A 21,086-nucleotide genomic window follows, 5' to 3' on the forward strand; every position below is an offset into this window, starting at 1 on the left:
TAGAGGAACTTTATTCTGTAAAGGGCCATATATAATGTAAGTGTTTTAATCTTGTGGGCCATAAAGTTCTCTGTTACAACTGCTCAACTGTGCCATTGTAATGCTGTAATGCCTAAGCAACCATAGGCAATGCATGAACACAAAAGCATGGCTATGTTTCAATAAAACTTTATTGACAAAACCAGGCAGCAGCCTAGACTTGGATCCTTAGGGTGTAGTTTGCTAACCTCTGCTATAGGTAGTAGATACAGATACAAAATGGGTAGGGATGTGTAACAGCCTGTGCACTCATAAAATACTCACTCACCTTAACCTACATTAATCTTCTCCTCTGACCTAATTTTTTACATATGTTGTTTGCCAGATTAAATTGTGTTTGATTTGACACCTTAAGGATAAAAATAAGAAAGCCAAGCAAAGCAGGAAGGGAAAATCAGGAGGTTGACAGAGGAGCTTGAAAGAAAGCCACACTGATCCCACAAACAAATAAATAAATTCAAACACTGTGTGTTGAGAAGATCAATACAATTGATAAGCTTTTAGTCAGACTGAGCTGAAACAAGAAGGTACACATTACTAAGACAGAAACAAGAAAAATTGGAGAATAGAGAAAATGCAAAACCTACCACCACCACCATCTACAGCAACAAAACCCTTGTTGGTAATCATAATTGGAGATAGTTGTATTAGTATTGTTATTCTGAGACGGCTATATTTCAATGTGAAATTAAGCAAATGAATTATGTGACTCTCACTCTGTCATCTCCTTGTGAACCAGAATTATCAATGTGTATGAAATAAATGTGACACCAAGATAATATAGAAAAAGTCATATAAAATTCCGTAATTTTGGACTGGAACAGAAACATGACCTCACAAGTCATTTTATTTGTATGACTTCATCTATACTTATTGATCCTAAATCCTCTGAAAAGGCCAAGAAGAAATGATCAACTCAAACTGTAATACTCCCAATTAAAAGAAAAATGGGGTCCTTGAAGAAATAGATGATTTCTTGTCTAGGAAAGAAAATGTACAAGATGAGCATAGACCATCTTGACGTACCAGATAACAAGAAAACTATTAAGGGCTGAGCCTTAAGGATTTAAGAGCCAACATTTTGAGGTACCCATTTGTCAAATGCGGGACACTTTGAGATTCAGAACGGATAAGAGGTGTGATGGATTAAAACCCATCCTAAATCCATGAGTTCATATTAATGCGAAAAATTATAATTGCCCAACTCCTGAGAAAAACAGTGAACCATTCATTTTTTGAAAGCGAGATAAATGATAGGAAAGATCCAGGTGACTGCCCCACCTTTCCTATATGAACTGTGCCATCGGATAACCAAATAGTGGATGAAAAGTAGCATTCCTTTACAAAATTATTTTATCTGAAGAGTTAAAATAAAATAATAGAATTAAACTGCTACCATTTTTTAACCTTCAATGAAAAATGGATGAGAATTTGCGTACAAATGGCTGGTACAAAAAGAGCAAAAGCTAGAGGCAGACATTCTATGCCTCTTATTAAAAGAACCCATTGTCATGGATAAAGACCAGCAAGTCTATCTGAAGCATTTTAAACTGCTTTCTGAGTTTGCAATCAACCCAATTCAGATTCAGGGAACCTTCCAGATCAAACTTCACAGGGCCTAAAATAGATAAATTGTAGAGAATAGAAAAGAAGGGAATAGAGATTTAATCTGTAGAGTAAAAGACACAGCAAGCTAAAAAATGGGAAAAATAAATTCTGCTGCTAATGATACACACATGCTTAGTAAATCAGAAAGAAATTCAAGGAACCAATTGCTATAAATATAGTTAACTATTAGAGGGAGGAATGAAGCTGTGATTGGTTTGGGGTACCAGGAAGGTTTTCTGGAATGGCCAGGAAAGTTATATTTCTTAACCTATGCAATGAATGCAAGTATGTTCAACATATAACGATTCACTAACCAAAAAAAGACAATTCATTTGGCTGAATTATCACAAAGCTTAAAACAATCAAGTTTGAAATAAAAGTGGTTCTATTGCATTCTTCCATTTGTTAAATAAACTTGTTTAATCATGACACTGATTTCCTAAGAATAAATGTGAAATTATTTACTATTTAATTTCCATCTATGAAACCTCACTCTCCTTCATTTATCATGTTACTTCCTTTTCAGGGAACTAGGGGAATAAACAATTTATCGTATTCTAGATCTGAGAACAGAAATCTTAGAGACTACGTGGTTTTAACAATCAAACACTTGAACAGACTTAAAAAAATAATACAAATCATCAACTTAAATTTAGCGTTCTTTCCTCTACTAAGGTTTCAGAACCATAGGGGAAAATGAGGATGGCTGCAACATAAATTCTGTGATAATGATATGCCATATTCGGCAGAGTAATTTGTATTGCTCATTAAGTCCTTAATATATGACTTTTATATGCAATTACTAACTGGTTAAGAAACAATCAATGAGAGTATTTCCTACCAATTAGTACTCTTTCTCATTAAATATTTAATTGCTTAATAGAACCAAACATCACACGCTCTTCTCCATATAAGTTCTGAAAGATGAAAGATGAAACAGAATTTCTCAGTGAAATGTCATCTTCTGCTTCCAAATTGCTTTCCTTTTATTTTTCAATGACCTCTAATTCCTTTGATTAAATTCCTCTGACTGGCCTGTGTGTTTTGTTTCAATCTTGTAAGATTCTTAGGGAACTTTCCTAGGGAAAACTCCTTTTACATAAGCACCAATTTTCATGTGAAATTTGGGATTCTAAAACCACATCCCTTGACCTAATATAAATCTTGGTTCCCACAAGTTACCAAAATCTGATCTAACCTCTTGCTGAAAATATTGAGTGCTATAATAATAGTTACTCCTGCTCATTTGAAAAAAAAAAAAGTAGAGAATGAAAACCATTTATATGAATTATGGTTAACAAACTTTTCCTATGAATACCCAGACAATTAATATTTTTGTCTTTGCTAACTTGACATCCTCTGTGACACCTACCCAACTCTGGGGCTGTTGTGTAGAAGTTGCCCTAAACAATGTATGAACAAATTTGTGTGGCTATGTTCCAATAAAACTTTATTTACAAAAACAGGTGGCTGGCTCAATTTAGTGTAGTATTTGATGTAGAAGAAAAGCTCCCTCTTTTCTTGCACTTACTTATTGAGTCATTCAACAAATATCTATTACGTATCCATTGCATATTGTCTTAATAGAGGAAAGAACGCTAAATTAAATTATCCTAGCAATAAGCAGATAAACAAATGAATGTATGTCAAGTGAGGTGGCAATAGGCATTATGAGGAAAACTGAGGCAAAAACTATGGAGATAATGCCAAGGCATGGTTGGGGGGAACATTTCTTTTTTTATATATATATATATAATTTTTATTTTGTTATATTAGTCACCATACAGTACATCTGGGGGGAACATTTCATATGGCAGTGGTTTAATAGTAGTAGTAGTAGTGTAGACCTCACTAATAAGTGGCATACCATAGAGACATCAAGGAAGAGTATGGTAACAGTTATCTCAGTGAAGAGAGCATCAAGCAAAGGAAATTGCATATTAAATGACCATAAAGCTAGAACAAGCATATTGTGGTTAAGGAACAGCAAGACAGATTAGTGTGGTTCAAAGTAGAAAGAGAAAGGGAGAGAGTGGTAAAGTGGAACGTGTGTTGAGAGCATGGTGTTTGAGGAGGACATCACATAGTACCTTCATGGTAGTTTAAGAACTCTTGATTTCTATCCTCTTAAAATGGAAGACCACTGGAACTTCTGAATAGTGAAGTGACATGATGCAAATTTTATGTTCTATATGAATCACTCCTGTCGCTTTGTTGATAATAGACTGTAGAGAGGTGAGAATGGAGGCAGGGAGAAGTTTTAGGAGCTATTGCAACAATCTAAGTGAAATGTTATAGTGACCTGGACCAGGGCAAGAGCTGTGGAGGTGATGAGAAACTGTAAGCACTGATTTAAAATAATGTGGGCTTCTGGAATAAGACCAGAAAACAATTACTACTGAACTTATATCTGAAAAGCATTTAAGTACATTATTATTAAAATTTTTATGTATTATACTATACTTTTCACTTAATGATATTTTGATTTATTTTGATATAGGTGAATAGTCCCAAACAACAGAAAATGAGCAACACAAAGTTTAATATATTTTATTGGATTTGCACCTGAAAAACTGTGGCCACAATCTTTCCAGAATATGAGGAAAGGTGCTAAGAAAAAGTGTTTTCTGGGGCGCCTGGGTGGCACAGCGGTTAAGCGTCTGCCTTCGGCTCAGGGCGTGATCCCGGTGTTATGGGATCCAGCCCCACATCAGGCTCCTCTGCTATGAGCCTGCTTCTTCCTCTTCCATTCCCCCTGCTTGTGTTCCCTCTCTAGCTGGCTGTCTCTATCTATGTCAAATAAATAAATAAAATCTTAAAAAAAAAAAAAAAGAAAGAAAGAAAAGGTGTTTTCTATCTGAGAGATTGATTCAACAGAACAGAGGTTAGAGAAATGTTTCTGGTCAATTCAGTGCCCTGACTGCATTGTTGGAAAAATTTAGGCCTGATTAAACCTTCTTTGGATATTTAACAAAATTGTTTCAGTGATTAGGCTGGCAATGTTTTTTGCATTATGATCATCTTTTGAAAAGTATGAAGAGCTACTGAGGAATGAGCAATGAAGTATTAATTTGAGCTTTCTAAGCTGAGTGTTGTTTCATAGATGACTGTGATAAATGTTAATGCGGTAAGTAAAGACTTCGCTAAAAATAAGACCTACAAAAGTTGGAATTTCTTAAATGAATAATAATTTAACATATTAACATTGGATCTACATGTATCTAATTTCAATTTCTGAACAAAGCAATGAAGGAAATGTGTAGGAAGATCTTATTTCAATTGCAGGAGAGTCTCCCGACCCCATATATGAAATAATTGCTTTTACTTTAAACTTCTTTAGAAAGGATAGTCAACATTTTGGAATGTTAATGAATAGATAATGTTTCTCATCACATTCATCTAAAGAAATGTTGGTTTTACATGTAAATAGAAGAATATTTAGTAAAATAATCATGCCAACTTTTGAAATGGCAATTTTAGTAGAATTTAAAGGATCTTTTTCTTTTTAAAAATATTGATAGGGTTATGATTGCTCCACAATATTTAATGCTCAGAATATGGGAATAAATATATGACAATACTACTCAACTAGATGTTATTCAATTATTTCTACAAAAGTTGTCTTTGACATTGTTTTACTTAAGGCTATGGAAAATATTCAGGGAGGATAGAACATTGAATATGTATCATCACAAATGAGTGAGCTCTGTCATTGGTTTGTACAATGAGATACTTTTAACTTTTTGAGTAATATTATGGTTGATAAAAAGCACTAGTTAATACCTCTGGCCCGAGAGACCTAAGAGGGCAAGTCACACCTAAACAATACAATATTACAGGGTATATAATGAAGTGGGTATATGTAACTTGTGTTTCTGAAAGAAAACTAAGAAAGAGGTTGATATAGTTTAGAAGGTTTGTGGAAGGTTTCATCAAGGAGATACAACTTGAGGGGTGCCTGGGTGGCTAAGTGGGTTCAATGTCTGACTCAGTTTTGGTTCAGGTCATGATCTCAGGGTTGTGAGATCAAGCCCCTCACTGGGCTCCATGGTCAGTGTGGAGCCTGCCTAAGATTTTCTCTCTCCCTCTCCCTCAGCCCTTCCCCACTCACCCCCTCCCCACCAGCTCATGCATGCAGGTGTACTCTCTCTCAAAAAAAAAAAAGATCTGAACTGACCTTCAAAGGATATGGAACATTGAGTATTGAGGTGACCCTGAGTTTCAGATAATTACCATTAAAAAAATTGGAATTACATAAATGCAACTTGCCCAAAATGATATCTACTCCACTGGATTCAGAATTGCTTGTGATTCTCCCCAGGTTTGTTGCTGAGATGATGGACGGGGGGGGGGGGGGGGGGGGGGGGGGGCTGGTAGGGGAGAGAAACACCGGAAGGCCAAGGGAACAAAGAGATAGAGTAAGTAACTCTTATTCTCAGACGATTAGGAAGGACAAAATATTTTGAATCTTTGAGTTCTCTATTTGGGTTAATTTCATTACTTTGTGAATGCATTTATTTTATTCACAATTGAGAGTTTACGTGAATTATATAATCATGAAGCCGTATAATAACATTGACTCTAATTATATGTTTGTTTCTCTATCTACAAGTTTTGGTAAACATCAATTTTTAAGAAAGAGAGGACAGAACTAATGGGTCATTATAACGTAACCTCAGTGAGTAAACATTGCTAGCTTCTTGAGGTTAGGGGGGAAAAAAGTCCTCATTAATAATCAGTAACATCACTTTTTTCTTTTATCCCTGAAGAATAGCTGAATTGAGAGGTAACTATGCACAACTCCCTTCTCAGCTGAAAAACAGGAATTTAGTAGGAAGTCTATAAAGTTCATGAAACACAAATTTTTAACCCAGGGAAAGTGTATGTAAAGTCAGGTGGGATCTGTTGACTAGAGCAACTGAAAACTGTTGAGGCCACACATTAACTGAGTGACTGAAGTTAAGCATAACAGATCACATGGTAGAGAGAATCGTGCCCCTCTCCCCATGCCCCAAGATGTTAATGACCTCATCTCTGCAAAAGATTATTTGCCAAAGTGATTAAGTTAAGGATCTTGAGATGGGGAGAATATTCTGGACTATCTCGCTGAGCTCAATGTAATTATTAAAGATTTTTATATGGAAAAGAGAGAAACAGGAAATTCAAAAAAGGAGATGTGAGGACAGAAGCAGAGGTCAGAGTGATGTGATTGCTGGCCAAAGGGGGCCTCAAGCCAAAGGATGTGAGCAGCCTCTAGAAGCTGGAAAAGGCCAAGAAATAGATCTGACCCTGAGACTCTGGTGGGAGCTCGATCCTACTAACATCTTATTTTAGCACTGTGAGACCCGCATTGAACTTCTGATCTCCAGGAACTGCTACAGATAATGACTTTGTGTAGTTTGAAGCTATGAAGTCTGATATATGTATGCATATGTCTTACAGCAGCAGTAAGAAACCAATGCAGTGCTACAGGAGGCCTTGAAAAGCATTTTGATATGTTCTACTAACAATACAGTTTGCGGAGCGGAGGAAACAAGTAATTTGCAGGATAGCACATAATAGAGTCCAGAGAGGAACTGCAGAAGTATTTATTTTCCATCAAAGGCCTCTAATCAGAGGAAAGATTAGGTAGTAAAAGGAGGGTCACACTGGTAACAAGTTCAGAATAGATAAAAAAAGATCTCCCTCGAACTCTCATCTGCTTTTAGCTACCAAATTCTTCCCCCTCTCTTTACATGCAAACTTCTAAAAAGAGTTCTCTACACTTTTTATCTATAATTGAATATTTTTTATTTGTTCATTTAACAGTCCTGGAGTTTTACCTTTACATCTAGATTGCACGAGATCTTGTACTGGTTATCAATGATCTCCAGATTCCTTATAAGATTTCTTAAAAGATATCCATTGTTCCTTTGTCCCCCGAATTAAAGCAAGATGAGAAAACATTAAACAAATGTTTTCCCAGTTTTATAGAGAAATAATTGACATGCATCAGTGCATACTCCTCGATGGTTTAATTTACATATATTGTGAAATGATTAACACAGCAGGTTCACCTAACATCCATTTTCTCATATAGATGGGAGCAAAAGAAAAGGAAAAAAAGGGAAAATTATTTTCTATTTGTCATAAGTGTATTAGGATTTACTCTCTTATCATCTCTCCCATGTATTTCACAGTGGTGTTAGTTCTAGTGATCATGTTGTACGTTATACATCCCTAGGACTTATTGTCTCGTAACTGGAAGTTTGTACCTTTTGACCACCTTGATTTCCCCTCTGTCTCTGGTGACCACAAGTTTGATCTCTAAGAGAAACACAAGAAGGGATAATTTTTGAACTTCTCAAGTTTGCAAAAGGAGTTTTGCCTATAAAATGTAGAATATAATCACACATTGACCATCACACTAAGTACTTGAGAGGTAGTGTGAAAGCGCTCAGTTACTGCATGATTTTTATATGAAGTATTTGATGTATTTATCATTATTGATTATGATTTCAAATGTATTGACATATACTGCCTGAGGCTTTTGTAGATGTTATCTATCATTCACTTTTATCCCCGTATTTTCATTAAAATCACAGACTGTAAGGAATAAAAGAACTTTGTTAGAAGAAAAACAGTATTTTCTATCTCCAGTACTTAAGTAGGGATGAACATGTAATAGAACTTCTGCTGGGACTCCTACTGTCTACTGATCAGCAGAGTTACCTGCATCAGAACACCAAAATTTTAGCAAAAGGTAACCCAGGCAAGAAGGTGGGAAGGTCCACAGCTTTCTATCCCACCTGAATCAGGTTTCACAGACAGCTTTAAATATTCTATGTGTAATATTGTGAATATTACATGCAGTGATATTTAAATAAGAGAAAACAAATTTTTCCCCATATACATTGTTAAATCGTGTAGAATCTGGTAAACTTTTCAGAAGTTTGACACAATTATTATATGGGTTATCCAAACATTTTAAAATATTATCCATTGCATCTCAGGAAATGAAAAGAGATATTGATTATTGCATTATAAATATATATTTATATATTGTTTAGTATTCATGTTAATAAAACTGATTACTCTCAAATTATCAATGAAGTATCTGACAATTATTATGATGTGATGAATATAATGACTGATGTTCTGATAGCAGTAATGATACCATGGTATTTCCAGCTATCATTTAAAACTATAATTACCATGACATTGTGGAGACAATAATTGATAAACACATGGATTTTTTTGTTATGTTTACATTTTTATGTTATACATCCTTCTAATTTACTTTTATTTATTTAGCATTTAAATAATGTTGCAAAAGGGACAGTGTAATGAACAAATCAGTTTAATTTTCTTCCGATACTAGCAATACAAATGATACTAGATTATCTTCTCATTTTCTTTTAAATCAGGCAGATATGAAAGAGCAGGATGAAGAGTATTGAGCTTTGTTCATTTTCATAGTGAAGCCACAAGGCAAGAATTTCAACACCCAATTCTTCGTTGCCTCCAAGGTATATTGGTGACTGGTAGAGAACTTGCCAGGAAGCACTTTATGAACATGTCTGATTACCTTTGAAAGTTATTTTTGTTATGGTGCCCTTCCTTCCTTCCTTCCTTCCTTCCTTCCTTCCTTCCTATCTTCCTTCCTTCCTTCCTTCCTTCCTTCCTTCCTTCCTTCCTTCCTTCCTTCCTCTCCTCCCTCCCTCCCTCCCTCCCTCCCTCCTTCCTTCCTTCCTTCCTTCCTTCCTTCCTTCCTTCCTCCTTCCTTCCTTCCTTCTTCCTTCCTTCCTTCCTCCTTCCTTCCTTCCTCCTTCCTTCCTTCCTTCCTTCTTCCTTCCTTCCTTCCTTCCTCCTTCCTTCCTTCCTTCTTCCTTCCTTCCTTCTTCCTTCCTTCCTTCTTCCTTCCTTCCTTCCTTCCTTCCTTCCTTCCTTCCTTCCTCCTTCCTTCCTTCCTTCCTTCCTTCCTTCCTTCCTTCCTTCCTCCCTCCCTCCCTCCCTCCCTCCCTCCCTCCCTCCTTCCTTCCTTCCTCCTTCCTTCCTTCCTTCTTCCTTCCTTCCTTCCTCCTTCCTTCCTTCCTTCCTCCTTCCTTCCTTCCTTCCTTCTTCCTTCCTTCCTTCCTTCTTCCTTCCTTCCTTCTTCCTTCCTTCCTTCTTCCTTCCTTCCTTCTTCCTTCCTTCCTTCCTTCCTTCCTTCCTTCCTTCCTTCCTTCCTCCTTTCTTCCTTCCTTCCTTCCTTCCTTCCTCCCTTCCTTCCTTCCTCCTTCCCTCTCTTCCCTCCTTTCCTTTGTGTTTATTGTGTTAGATCTCTTTTCTATCATAATGGTGTTAGCTGAGCATGTCAGAATGATTAGGAAAGACAGTTCATTTGCATCGGTTACTGTTTATATTCACAGCCACAGGTTGCACCGAAGAGCATCCTCTGATTCATTTAAGAAGTCAGTAGGAAATAAACCTGATTAAAGACAACAGACACAAGTGAAATGCAAAATGAGGACAATTTCTATTATTTTGCCACACTCTTATCTGTGATTTGTTTTCACTCTTGTTTTCTAAGTGTCATGTGTGTGGCAGATGAAAATTATAAAAGAAACAAATAACTAATAATTAGGTAAAAGGAGAGAGGAGAAACACAGTCAAATACAGATGTTCTGTTCATACGCATCCTACTTAGCAGCAAGCTAAGTATTTTACATTTTCTCATGCACTCCTGTTGCATTTCGTAGATTGCTTATAATAACTGAACTTCTTGCAAATGCTTTAAAGAAGCCTCTTCAAGTTTGAACACTTTACCCAGTAGGCTGCTTTGATAGAAAGTGCCAATTAAAAACACTACAAAAAATGATGGGGAGAATTTGCCTCAAAAAAAACAGAACAAAAAACCACAGAAAATTTTATTGATATGGGTTAAAAGAGGGGGAACAGGTAACTTTCGAGTCAATTTTCTGTATAGTTTGAATTTTCTGTACAGTCTTTGAAAATACTCTTGAGACTCAATAGAATTAGAGCAAACAAAATAAAAGAACTTGTAACACATACACACAGCTACAAAAATCGACAAGTCTAAAGCAAATAAGGAAATAACCACGATATTTGTAAAACATTGATATATTCTTGGAATTTATGTCCATCATACAAATGCAGTATGATAGTCACCATTTAATGAACTTACAATCACTAGTATTGTTCCTATAAACATTCATAGGGTAGAAAAAGTATCTAAGTATAAGAATAGATGTTTTCCCAGAGTAAAACTGAAAAGAATACACAAAACAGAAATTATAGGATCGTTATTTGTATAAGAAAGAACACAAAATAAATAGAATATATACTTCCTATCACTCTGCTTAGGGAATAATACTACTACTTAATTATTTATATCAGAGCTTACAATAGTGCAATGTAAGAGAGAACTACATACTTCTGTGGCTGAAGAGCAATTTATAAATATTAATCTTATAGTCTTATCTTGGTTATATTTTATAATATATGTTTACAATGTTAATGTGCTTTTTAAGATTTTTATTTATTCTGGGGGGGGGAGTACAAGTAGGGGGAGCTGCCGGCAGAGGGAGAAGCAGGCTCCCCACTGAGAAAGGAGCCCCATGTGGGACTCAATTCCAGGACCCTGGGATCATGACCTGAGCTGAAGGCAGACGCTTAACCAACTGAGCCACCCAGGTGTGCCAGAGGGAGAGAATCTTCAAGCAGACTCCCCCATGACCCGAGAGATCACTACCTGAGCTACCCAGGTGCCCCATAGAATGTTTATATATTGAGACAATTTGCATCCCCACCAAAATGCTTGAGAACTAGAAGTATTTTTGTATCAGAGTCTCAGTTATAGGGTCAAATAAATTCGATCTGTTTTAACAACATTGATGGGGTACACTTGGTGGAAAGACAATTTGATCTCTGCATATGCACTTAGTAGAACAGATGATGCATCTGTCGTATTCTCTTATGATGCTCTGCTTCCTAAGAAATGCACCCATTTATGTAATAATATAGATAACAAACAGGTAGTAAAAATAGTGATAGTTCAAATTAAGGAAAAATGAGGGCTTATCTAATATATAAAATATCTTTAATGAAATAAAGGTTTCTAATATTCAAGGTGATTCAATTGCTATTTAACAAAACAACTTAAAGAATTGAGAAAATATATTTTGAAAACTTATACAAAAAACATGAACAGTGAATGATTTTATGGGAATATCAGGAAGGACTAAAGAGTATAGAAAAAGAAGTAATAGAGTAATGAATAAAAAATTTTTCATTTTGTACTTCCTTTGGTTCTTAGAATTTTAGTACTTGGAATTTTAAATGAACAGGTATGTGTTTAAATTTAAATTCAGAAGTATGACTTAGTTCTTCCATTTCCCAAAAGAAAAAGAAAAACTACAAATTAAATTACTTAGAGTATATATTAAATATTATTGACAATACCAATTTAAATATGCATATGTATTACTCGACATGGGTAAATAGAAAAATCACCATGTCCTCGATTAAGGAATATTTTAAGCAGAGCAAATCTCATCGAATTAATATAATATCAATCAAAATACCAACTGAATTTTTTTGGAACTTAATAATTCTAAATTCCATAAAGGATGAAAGAATTAGAATAGTCAGGACATATTAAAGCAAAACTGAAGAATAGTATGGGGAGGTTCAAGGGGTTTTCATTATCACTCATGAAATGTATCTTAAATTTGCATTAAAAATAAGTTAAATAAACAATGTGGCGATGGAAGATCCATGTAACAGACAAAATTTTGTACATTTAGTAATAGCAGCTGACATTTATGAGGGCTTACTGTGTATTCCAGACACTTAAGTATATTATATACTGGTAAGTACCTATAAAGGAGGTACTACGATTATTTCAGTTTTACAGTTGAGTAAACCCAGGCTTACTGAAATTCCTATCTCACCCAAGACCAACGTCGTGCATCTAACTGGCATCTGACACAGGCAGGCTGCCTTTAGAGCAGTAGCAGAAGTGCTGATCCACTGGCCAGGAATGTCCTCCTTACTTGATCTCATGGCAACACATATTCATTTTTCAAGCCCTTTTCAAGAATCAGTAAACATTTTCCTTTCAAATAGGATTTAGTTAGGCTTTAGACTTATTTGTATTTTTTAATTCTTAAACCATGTTTTATTTGAAGTCTGGTTCTTAAGTCTTGTAACCTTCCATTATTTCAATGTTGCATTTTTCCCTCAACTATGGTGCTGAAAAATAAGTATCACCCCGAATTTTTACCTAACAGCAACTTATAACTTTCACATGCACAAAGTGAAACTATCAGATTGTGAGTCCTAGTATAAAACCGTTATTTGACTAAAAGTATAGAAGCTTTACGGAAAGATCCCTAGGGACAAAATTAATCATAATTCAAATTTGTTAATTCTAACTCTATGTCCCCAGGAAGATCACCGATGATAGGAGTTATTTCAGGCAGCTCCAACGTTGTACATCTACGGTGAAGTTAAAGTATCCACTGCAAAATTATTCAGAATGTTTGGATCGGGGCAAACCAGATTAGATGTTCTCAAGACATAGTTTAATGAAGTGGTAGAAGTGAAATGATTTGTTAATCTCACCTCAAAAATTAAGTATTCTGTACTTTTCAAAAAATGGCAAAATTACTCCTGAAGATTTGACTTCCCAATGTCTGTTTTTACGTGTCATCAAAAATGCCTTTACTTCGGGGCGCCTGGGTAGCGCAGTCGTTGGGCGTCTGCCTTCGGCTCAGGGCGTGATCCTGGCAATCCGGAATCGAGTCCCACATCGGGCTCCTCCGCTGGGAGCCTGCTTCTTCCTCTCCCACTCCCCTGCTGTGTTCCCTCTCTCGCTGGCTGTCTCTCTGTCACATAAATAAATAAACTTTAAAAAAAAAATGCCTTTACTTCATGCTAAGGCTACAAATGACTAGATCCCAGCTTATCTTGTATGTTTTCATTATAAGTACGGATGCCTTTCTGAAGATATAGCATGATCCCTGTCAACATATATATGAACCACTCCCATCTCATCGCAAACTATCTCCTGCCCTGGTGGCTAAGCACACCAAATTATCTTGGATTATTAGCTCTGTTTTAGATGTGAGAGTTTTCTGACCTTTCTGAGACTTAACCATAATCATTTTCGTTCATATTCTTTATTTGGAATAATCTGAGTATATAGTAAGGTGCCAGCTTAATATAATAAATATGATATAACTAATTTATGTCAGTGTAAGTGGAAGATGAAATTTATACTATTTGGCCAAATGCAATACAGTAAACATGAAATATAAATCAATAATAAGTGTCCTCAAATATTGGTGGTTTGATCATTCTTAATTTTGATGTAAAATGGACTTACATAAAGCCTTTTAGTCATTTTACATGTATTTCTAGTTTTATTGTGCTCAGAACTTTTCCTTATTTTAAAAATGTTTTAATTTCTATTTTAGTTTTCAAATAATCTTTCCTCACATTTATTATTACAGATATTTAAAATCACTAAATGTCTATAAAATCACTAAGTATCTACTTCATGCATGTGAAACTTAGAATGTGCTGCTGCCAGTTCTCATTAACTAGGGATTTGATTGTTATGTGTTGAAAATTTTGAAGATTAATTACATAGATACATCTCATTTTGTAAGATTATCTTCTCTTTATCTATCCATCATCAATCTTTTCTAATTATAAATACACTTGAATATGGAGAAAGAGAAAAGTATTTTAAGGTGTATTTATCAATTGCAGGAGGGCAGATTGAGAATATTATTTAAATGATCCTTTTTATCCATTTATATTTTACTTCTTTATTTTTGTTAAAAGGTGTTAAAAATTATATAACCTATGTGAAATAATTTTCTTCCATGGTCTGATATTTATTTGACCTAACCTATTCCCTACTGCTGTACCTTATGTTATGCAAGTTAATTCTGTAAAAAATACACAAATCTGAAGACATTGATTTTTGGATGCTTGGATATGTACATTCTGTTTGTGTAATATCGTATATTACTTGGTTCCCTGACTTCAGCCAATTCAAAAATTAGCAGAAATAGCATGTAAAGAGAGTTGATTTTTAATTTGTTAAGTGATTAATTACATTAAAAGCTGTATTAATAACAAACAAATGAGTCCAATTTGGTTGAAGGGCATCGTAATGAAAAAGTAGGGATGGGAAGTAAACAAATTTCAGCTCTACAACCAGGAATTCTAAATGACCAGAAGCCGCTAACTGGACACAGGTGGCTCTTTTCTCAGGAGAACACTTCATAATAGGTTTTAAATGAGGAAATGGGAATCATCAGTTTTAGATACTTTTGAAATCTCACAAGTGTGAAAGCCTTCATACATCATAACTGAAATAATGGGAAGTGATTAATAAACGTCATTGACATAAATGAGTTGCCAGATGTATCCAATCCTCAAGTGAGCAAGAGAAAAAAATGCAAAAGAACCTCATAAAATGTGTCATAACAGTTTGTGACAACTTCTGTTAAACCACAGAAATGATTCCAGGTTCCCAAATAATGTAATTTTAGAAAGCTAAGTTATTTATTTATGAGAATAAATCCAAGGGCCATATTTTAGCATTTGAAAGATTGCATTTTCTCTTCTATCTCAAAGCGTAATTATAAACAAAACAAAAACAAAAATATGCATAAAATATAATGAATCCCTCAATCAAATTAACAAAGAAGAGAAGAATTTATGAATGTACCCCAGTGCAAATACGAGATATAAAAGAAAAAAATAGTCCCCTGATATGTTTACTAAGAAAAACTGTTTAAAGTAGTTAATTTCTTAGACTTTAATTTTAAAACTAAATATTAATTTAGTTAACCTATGCCATGATGCATGTTATTGGGTGGTAAGTTACATTTTAGAAAATCATGTTAAAATGGCAAGTTTTACTTTTCCTATAAGAAAACAAATCTCTGGCTAAGATTCAACATTTTAATATATTTTATAAGGAATAGGGTTTTTTTTCAATTTTAATAGAAACTCTGTAGCCCAACCACAATAAAAGTATAATAAGATCCTGTTTAATAAATATGATGATTCAACCACTTTCCTATCAGGTAAATTTGGTCTCATGTCAAATAATGTGTCTCTAAGTGCTCTTCGATGTCAAAACAGGTTCTGCTATTTTTCAATATTCACCAAAGGTTTCATTTTATTTTTTATTGGTGGGAGTAATTAGGGATTTTTAAATTAGACTGTGTTCCACTCCTAAAATTTTTGGATTACTAGGGAGTGATCCAGGAATTGGGTTAGTTTATATACTCTATATATAGTTTATTTAACGTGTAATGAATGTGAGATGCACTGTGTTATTTGGTACTAAACAATATTTCTTTTCTTAAAACGATATGTGTATCCATTCATTATATGTGCATGTGTGCATTTGTATTTTAGAATGAATGTATCAAATGCAAGACACTATGTTCCATGAGTACCATAAAGTTAGATAAAACGCTATCTTCTCCAACTAAAAGCTTTAAAACTAGTGGACACTCTTTGGTCATTTTATTTTCTCTTACTGTTAAATATGGATAACCCTAAAATCAATTTTTCCAAAATACAACTGGCTCTTGAATGTCCATATACCGCTTCAGTCATGAAGGTTTCACCTGAATATAATGCCAGCGCCCAAAACTCAATATGCCTAAGTGAAACTGATCATCATCTTTCCTAAAATATTTATTTCTTCTGATTTTCCTGTCTCCTTCAATGAAGGGATAATCCCTTCTTCTACTTCCACTGTGCTGTCTAGAATACCTTGTGAATGCTGAACCTGGAGGAGCCATCTTGAATAATGGTTGGCCTTGGGAACAGAAACAAAGCACCAAGAAGCAATGACATAGAGGAAGCATATAGTTTTTGTATTTCAGCAACACGCCACCACTTTCTGATTTTTATAAGTAAATCAAGTAAAAAATCCTATTTTCCCAAAATTATTTCGTGCTTTTTGTTGCTCATATTTAAACATAATTTTAACTAATATGTATTCACTATCCCTTTCCCCTTTCTTGTATTACCTACAAGTAATCCTAACACTAAAGTATCCTCCTTGTGGGGCGCCTGGGTGGCACAGTTGTTAAGCGTGTGCCTTCGGCTCAGGGCGTAATCCCGGCGTTCTGGGATCGAGTCCCACATCAGGCTCCTCCGCTAGGAGCCTGCTTCTTCCTCTCCCACTCCCCTGCTTGTGTTCCCTCTCTCGCTGGCTGTCTCTCTCTGTCAAATAAATAAATAAAATCTTTAAAAAAAAAAGTATCCTACTTGTTTTTAGAGTATATCTTAGCATTCATTTTTTTTCAATCGCATATTTAATGTTTGCCTGCCAGTTTACCATGTTCCAAGCAAAAGAAAAATGAAAAGTTCTATCATCATGGTCCTTAGATTTTAGTTGGAGAAGATAGAAAATAAATAATAAAATTTGCAGTATGTCAAATAGTGAAATATAGAATATGTTTTTTTCTTTGCATGACTTTATGGTATGAAAAATTACATATACTAGAATTACATTTACTTATCAAGCAATGCTTTCTTTTAGTATTCAAATGAATTCGGTGTAGTACTGTAGAGGGAAATGTGGCTTGCAACTTTGACTTCAGAAATAGGTGGATTCTGAGATGGCTTCTCTGAAATCTGTTTGCATACAGAGCTTTAGAAGATGTGGGAAGAATAAAACTTAAGTAAGTGAGGGGATCAGGTAGGATGAGCTTCTTCAGAAACAATAAACAAACAAAATCTGTGTAGCCGTTAGTTGAGAGAAGGGATTAAGAACACCATGTTCTCAACTTCTATCTGGGTTCTGGGGAAGAAGAATTATAAATTCAAAAAACAAAATTAATCATTATTTCACATAACAAAAGGATATGCAAGCATCCCCGGGTTTTTGTTGTTGTTGTTGTTGTTGTTTTGTTTGAGATATTCTTATCCATGTCAACCAAAGGGGAAAGTCCAATTTTCCTTCCCTTTGCCATAGACCATTACACAGATTCCGCCCTGGGATGGTCCAGGTCAGCAGATCACATTGCAGCAATAACAACTGAGCCATTATAATAGAACCAAAGCCTTCTGTTTCTAGCTACACCTCTGAGCCATGGAAACACTTGTCATGCTTTTTGTCAAAGTAGTGGCTCCACCAGTTACTTCAAGGAGTATGCCCTGCTTGGCACCGGATCAACCTCAGAACAAGGCTCTAATTCGTCAGTCTGAGAGAAGAGGCAGAGTAAATACCACGACTGAGAGCAGACACCACAGGGAAACTCCAAGCAAAATTTTGGAGCGGCAGTCTCTTGCTGTGAACTGGAATTCCTACATAAAATAATAAGGACAAGAATAAAGATAATGAGTTTCATTTGTTTTACCCATATGCATGCATTTGAGAATTAGACTGGTTTTGCTTTTTTACTAGTTATAACACACTACATTAAGAATGGTGCTAGCATTAAAAAAAAAAAAAGAATGGTGCCAGAATATTTATCCTATGAGATTAATTGCATTGATATTATCTTTGCTATGTTTTGTAAGATTTTATATAGCCCAGTCTTTTCTTAGAACATTTTGAAAGGAAATGTGAGAAAAAATATGTGCCTAATAGTTTAGAGTGTTTTTCCTCTGTATTTTTTTTCACTACTTTTCAAGTTTTTTCTTTTGTAAATATGTCTATCTATGTTTTTATCTAAGTTTTAGCCCTTATGTTTAGGTCTTCAATCCTTGTTTAGTTAATTTTTTGTACATGGGGTAAAGAAGTGGTCCAGCTTTATCCCTTTGAATTGTGAATATGTAGTCTTCCCAGCATCATTTATTATTTATTGAATAATCATTTATTATTTCCCCACTGAATTGCCTTGACACCCTTGTCAAAATCAATTATCCATAGATATAAGAATTTATTTCTGGATTCTAAATTCTGCTTTATTGTCCTGTATGTCAGTCATTATTCAGGTATCACCCTGTCTTGATTACTGTAGCTTTACAGTAAGTATTTCAATACTTATTTTGGAGTATTTCAATATTCCAACTTTGTTTCCCGTTTCAGATTGGTTTTGCTATGCTAGGTCCTTTGCATACGTACTTGAATTTTAGTATCATCTTATCAATTTCTTCCCAAAAGGCCAGCTAGGATTTTGATAGGAATTGTGTTGAATCTGTAGATTAGTTTGTGAGTTTTGCCTTCTTAGCAGTGTTAAGTGTTCTAATCCTTGGATTTTCTTTTTCATTTATTCAGGTCTTCCTTGTTTTCCTTCAAAGACATTTTGCAGTTTTCAGTCGACAAGTTTTTCCCTATTTATTCTTTCTAATGATACTGTAAATGGGAATCTTTAAAATTTCATTTTTGTATATTTCATTATTGTGTATAGAAATTCAGATGATTTTTATATATTAATTTTATAACCTGTTTTCTTAGTGAACTCATTTATTGGTACTTCCCCCCCTTTTTTGGCCTGTGTGTGTGAATTCCCTAGAATTTTCACAAGAGCATGTCATTTCTGAATATAGGCATATGTCAGAGATATGGAAGGTTCCATGCAGACCACTTCAATAAAATGAGTATCACAATAAAGTGAGTCAAATGAATTTTTTGGCTTCCCAGTGCCATAAAAGTTATGTTTACACTATACAGGTGGTCTCTTAAGTGTACAATAACATCATGTCCAAAAAATGTACATACCTTAATTTAAAAATCTTGTATTGTTAAAAAATGCTAAACAACATCTGAGATTTCAGTGAGTCATAATCTTTTTGCTGGTGGAGGGTCATGTCTTGATATTGATGGCTGCTGACCATGGTGGTATGGGCTGAAGGTTGAGCGGCTGTGTCAATTTCTTAAGGTAATCCAACAATGACATTTGCTGTGTTGATGAATCGGCTTCAACTTAAAATCATCAGGTGCATTAGTCCCTAACAAGAGAGTCAGCCACTCCTTTGAAGCTTTGAAGCCAGACATTGACTTCTCGTCTCTAGCTATGGAAGTCCTAGATGGCATCTTCTTCCCGTAGAATCTGTTTCATCTACAGAAAATCTGTTGCTTAGTTAGCCACCTTTGTGAATTATCTTAGCTAGATCTTCTAGACGGCTTGCAGGAGCTTCTGCATCAGCTCTTGCTGCCTCACCTAGCACTTTAACGATATGGAGATGGCTTGCTTTCTTAAACCTCATGAATCAACCTCTGCTAGCTTCCAGCTTTTCTTCTGTAGCCTTCTCACCTCTTTCAGCCCTTGTTGAAGACAGGGAGGGCCTCGCTCTGGATTAGGCTTTGGTTTAAAGGAATTAAACCATGGCTGTTTTAATCTTCTAGCCAGACCACTAGAACTTTCTCCATACCAGCAAAAAGACTGTTTCACTTTCTTATTAATCATGTGTCTACTGATTTACTGGACCTGCTCTTTTAATTTCTTTCAAGACCTTTTCCTTTGCATTCATTATGTGGCAACTCGCACAAGAGACAGAGTGTTGACCTGGCTTGTCTTTTGACAGCCAGCCTCACTAAGGTTCATCAGTATTTGCTTTGCATTTAAAGTGAAAGATGCATGACTCTTCCTTTTCCTTAAACACTTAGAGACCATTGTGGCAGTAGTAACGGCCTTAGTTTCAATATCGTTGTATCTCAAGGAATGCAGGAGTCCTGAAAGAGGGAGAGAGAAAGGGGACTAGTCAGTCGGTGGTGCAGTCAGCACACACACATCTACTGATTAAGTTCACTCTTTGATACGCATGCTGTTTGTGGTGTTGGGAAACAATTAGAATAGGTACGTTAAAGATCACTGATCACAGATCACCAAAACAAATAAAATAATAACAAAGTCTGAAATACTGCTCATTGACCAAAACGTGACACAGAGACATGAAGTGAGCAAATGCAGTTGGAAAAGAGGTGCTGATAGATTTGTTCAGTTCATGGTTGCCACAAACCTTCAATTTGAAAAAAAAAAAAAAACCCACAAAACACAAAACAATAACAACAACAACAACAAAAGATACTTTATGTTCAAAAGTTCGGTAAAGTGAGGTGCAATAAAGCCAGGTATGCCTGTAGAGTTTTCCTTCTTCCTTTCCATACTTGACGTTCTTTACTTCATTGTCTTACTTAAATGCCCTAAGATCTTCAGTAAAATGTTGAGTAGAAGTGGCAAGAGAGAACATCACCGTATTGTTCCTAAACCTACAAGCAATGATTTCTGTTTTTCACCATTAATTATTATGTTCTCTCATTTTCAGTAAATGGTTCTTATCTTAGTTCCATGCTATACCTGCTTCAGCTGGGACCTGTCCCACATGGTTGCTGAGAACCCCTGCCTCTGCCGCTATTACATGAGGCCTTTCTGTTTCTGGTTTGTATCCACTCCCATTCCTTCCTGTTCGAATCCACAATCTCACTCTGGTCCACAGCCATCCTTGAACATGTCTGTATACTTTCC

The sequence above is a fragment of the Ursus arctos genome, unplaced genomic scaffold (genome assembly GCF_023065955.2).
Source record: "Ursus arctos isolate Adak ecotype North America unplaced genomic scaffold, UrsArc2.0 scaffold_4, whole genome shotgun sequence".
Taxonomy (NCBI): Eukaryota; Metazoa; Chordata; class Mammalia; order Carnivora; family Ursidae; genus Ursus; species Ursus arctos.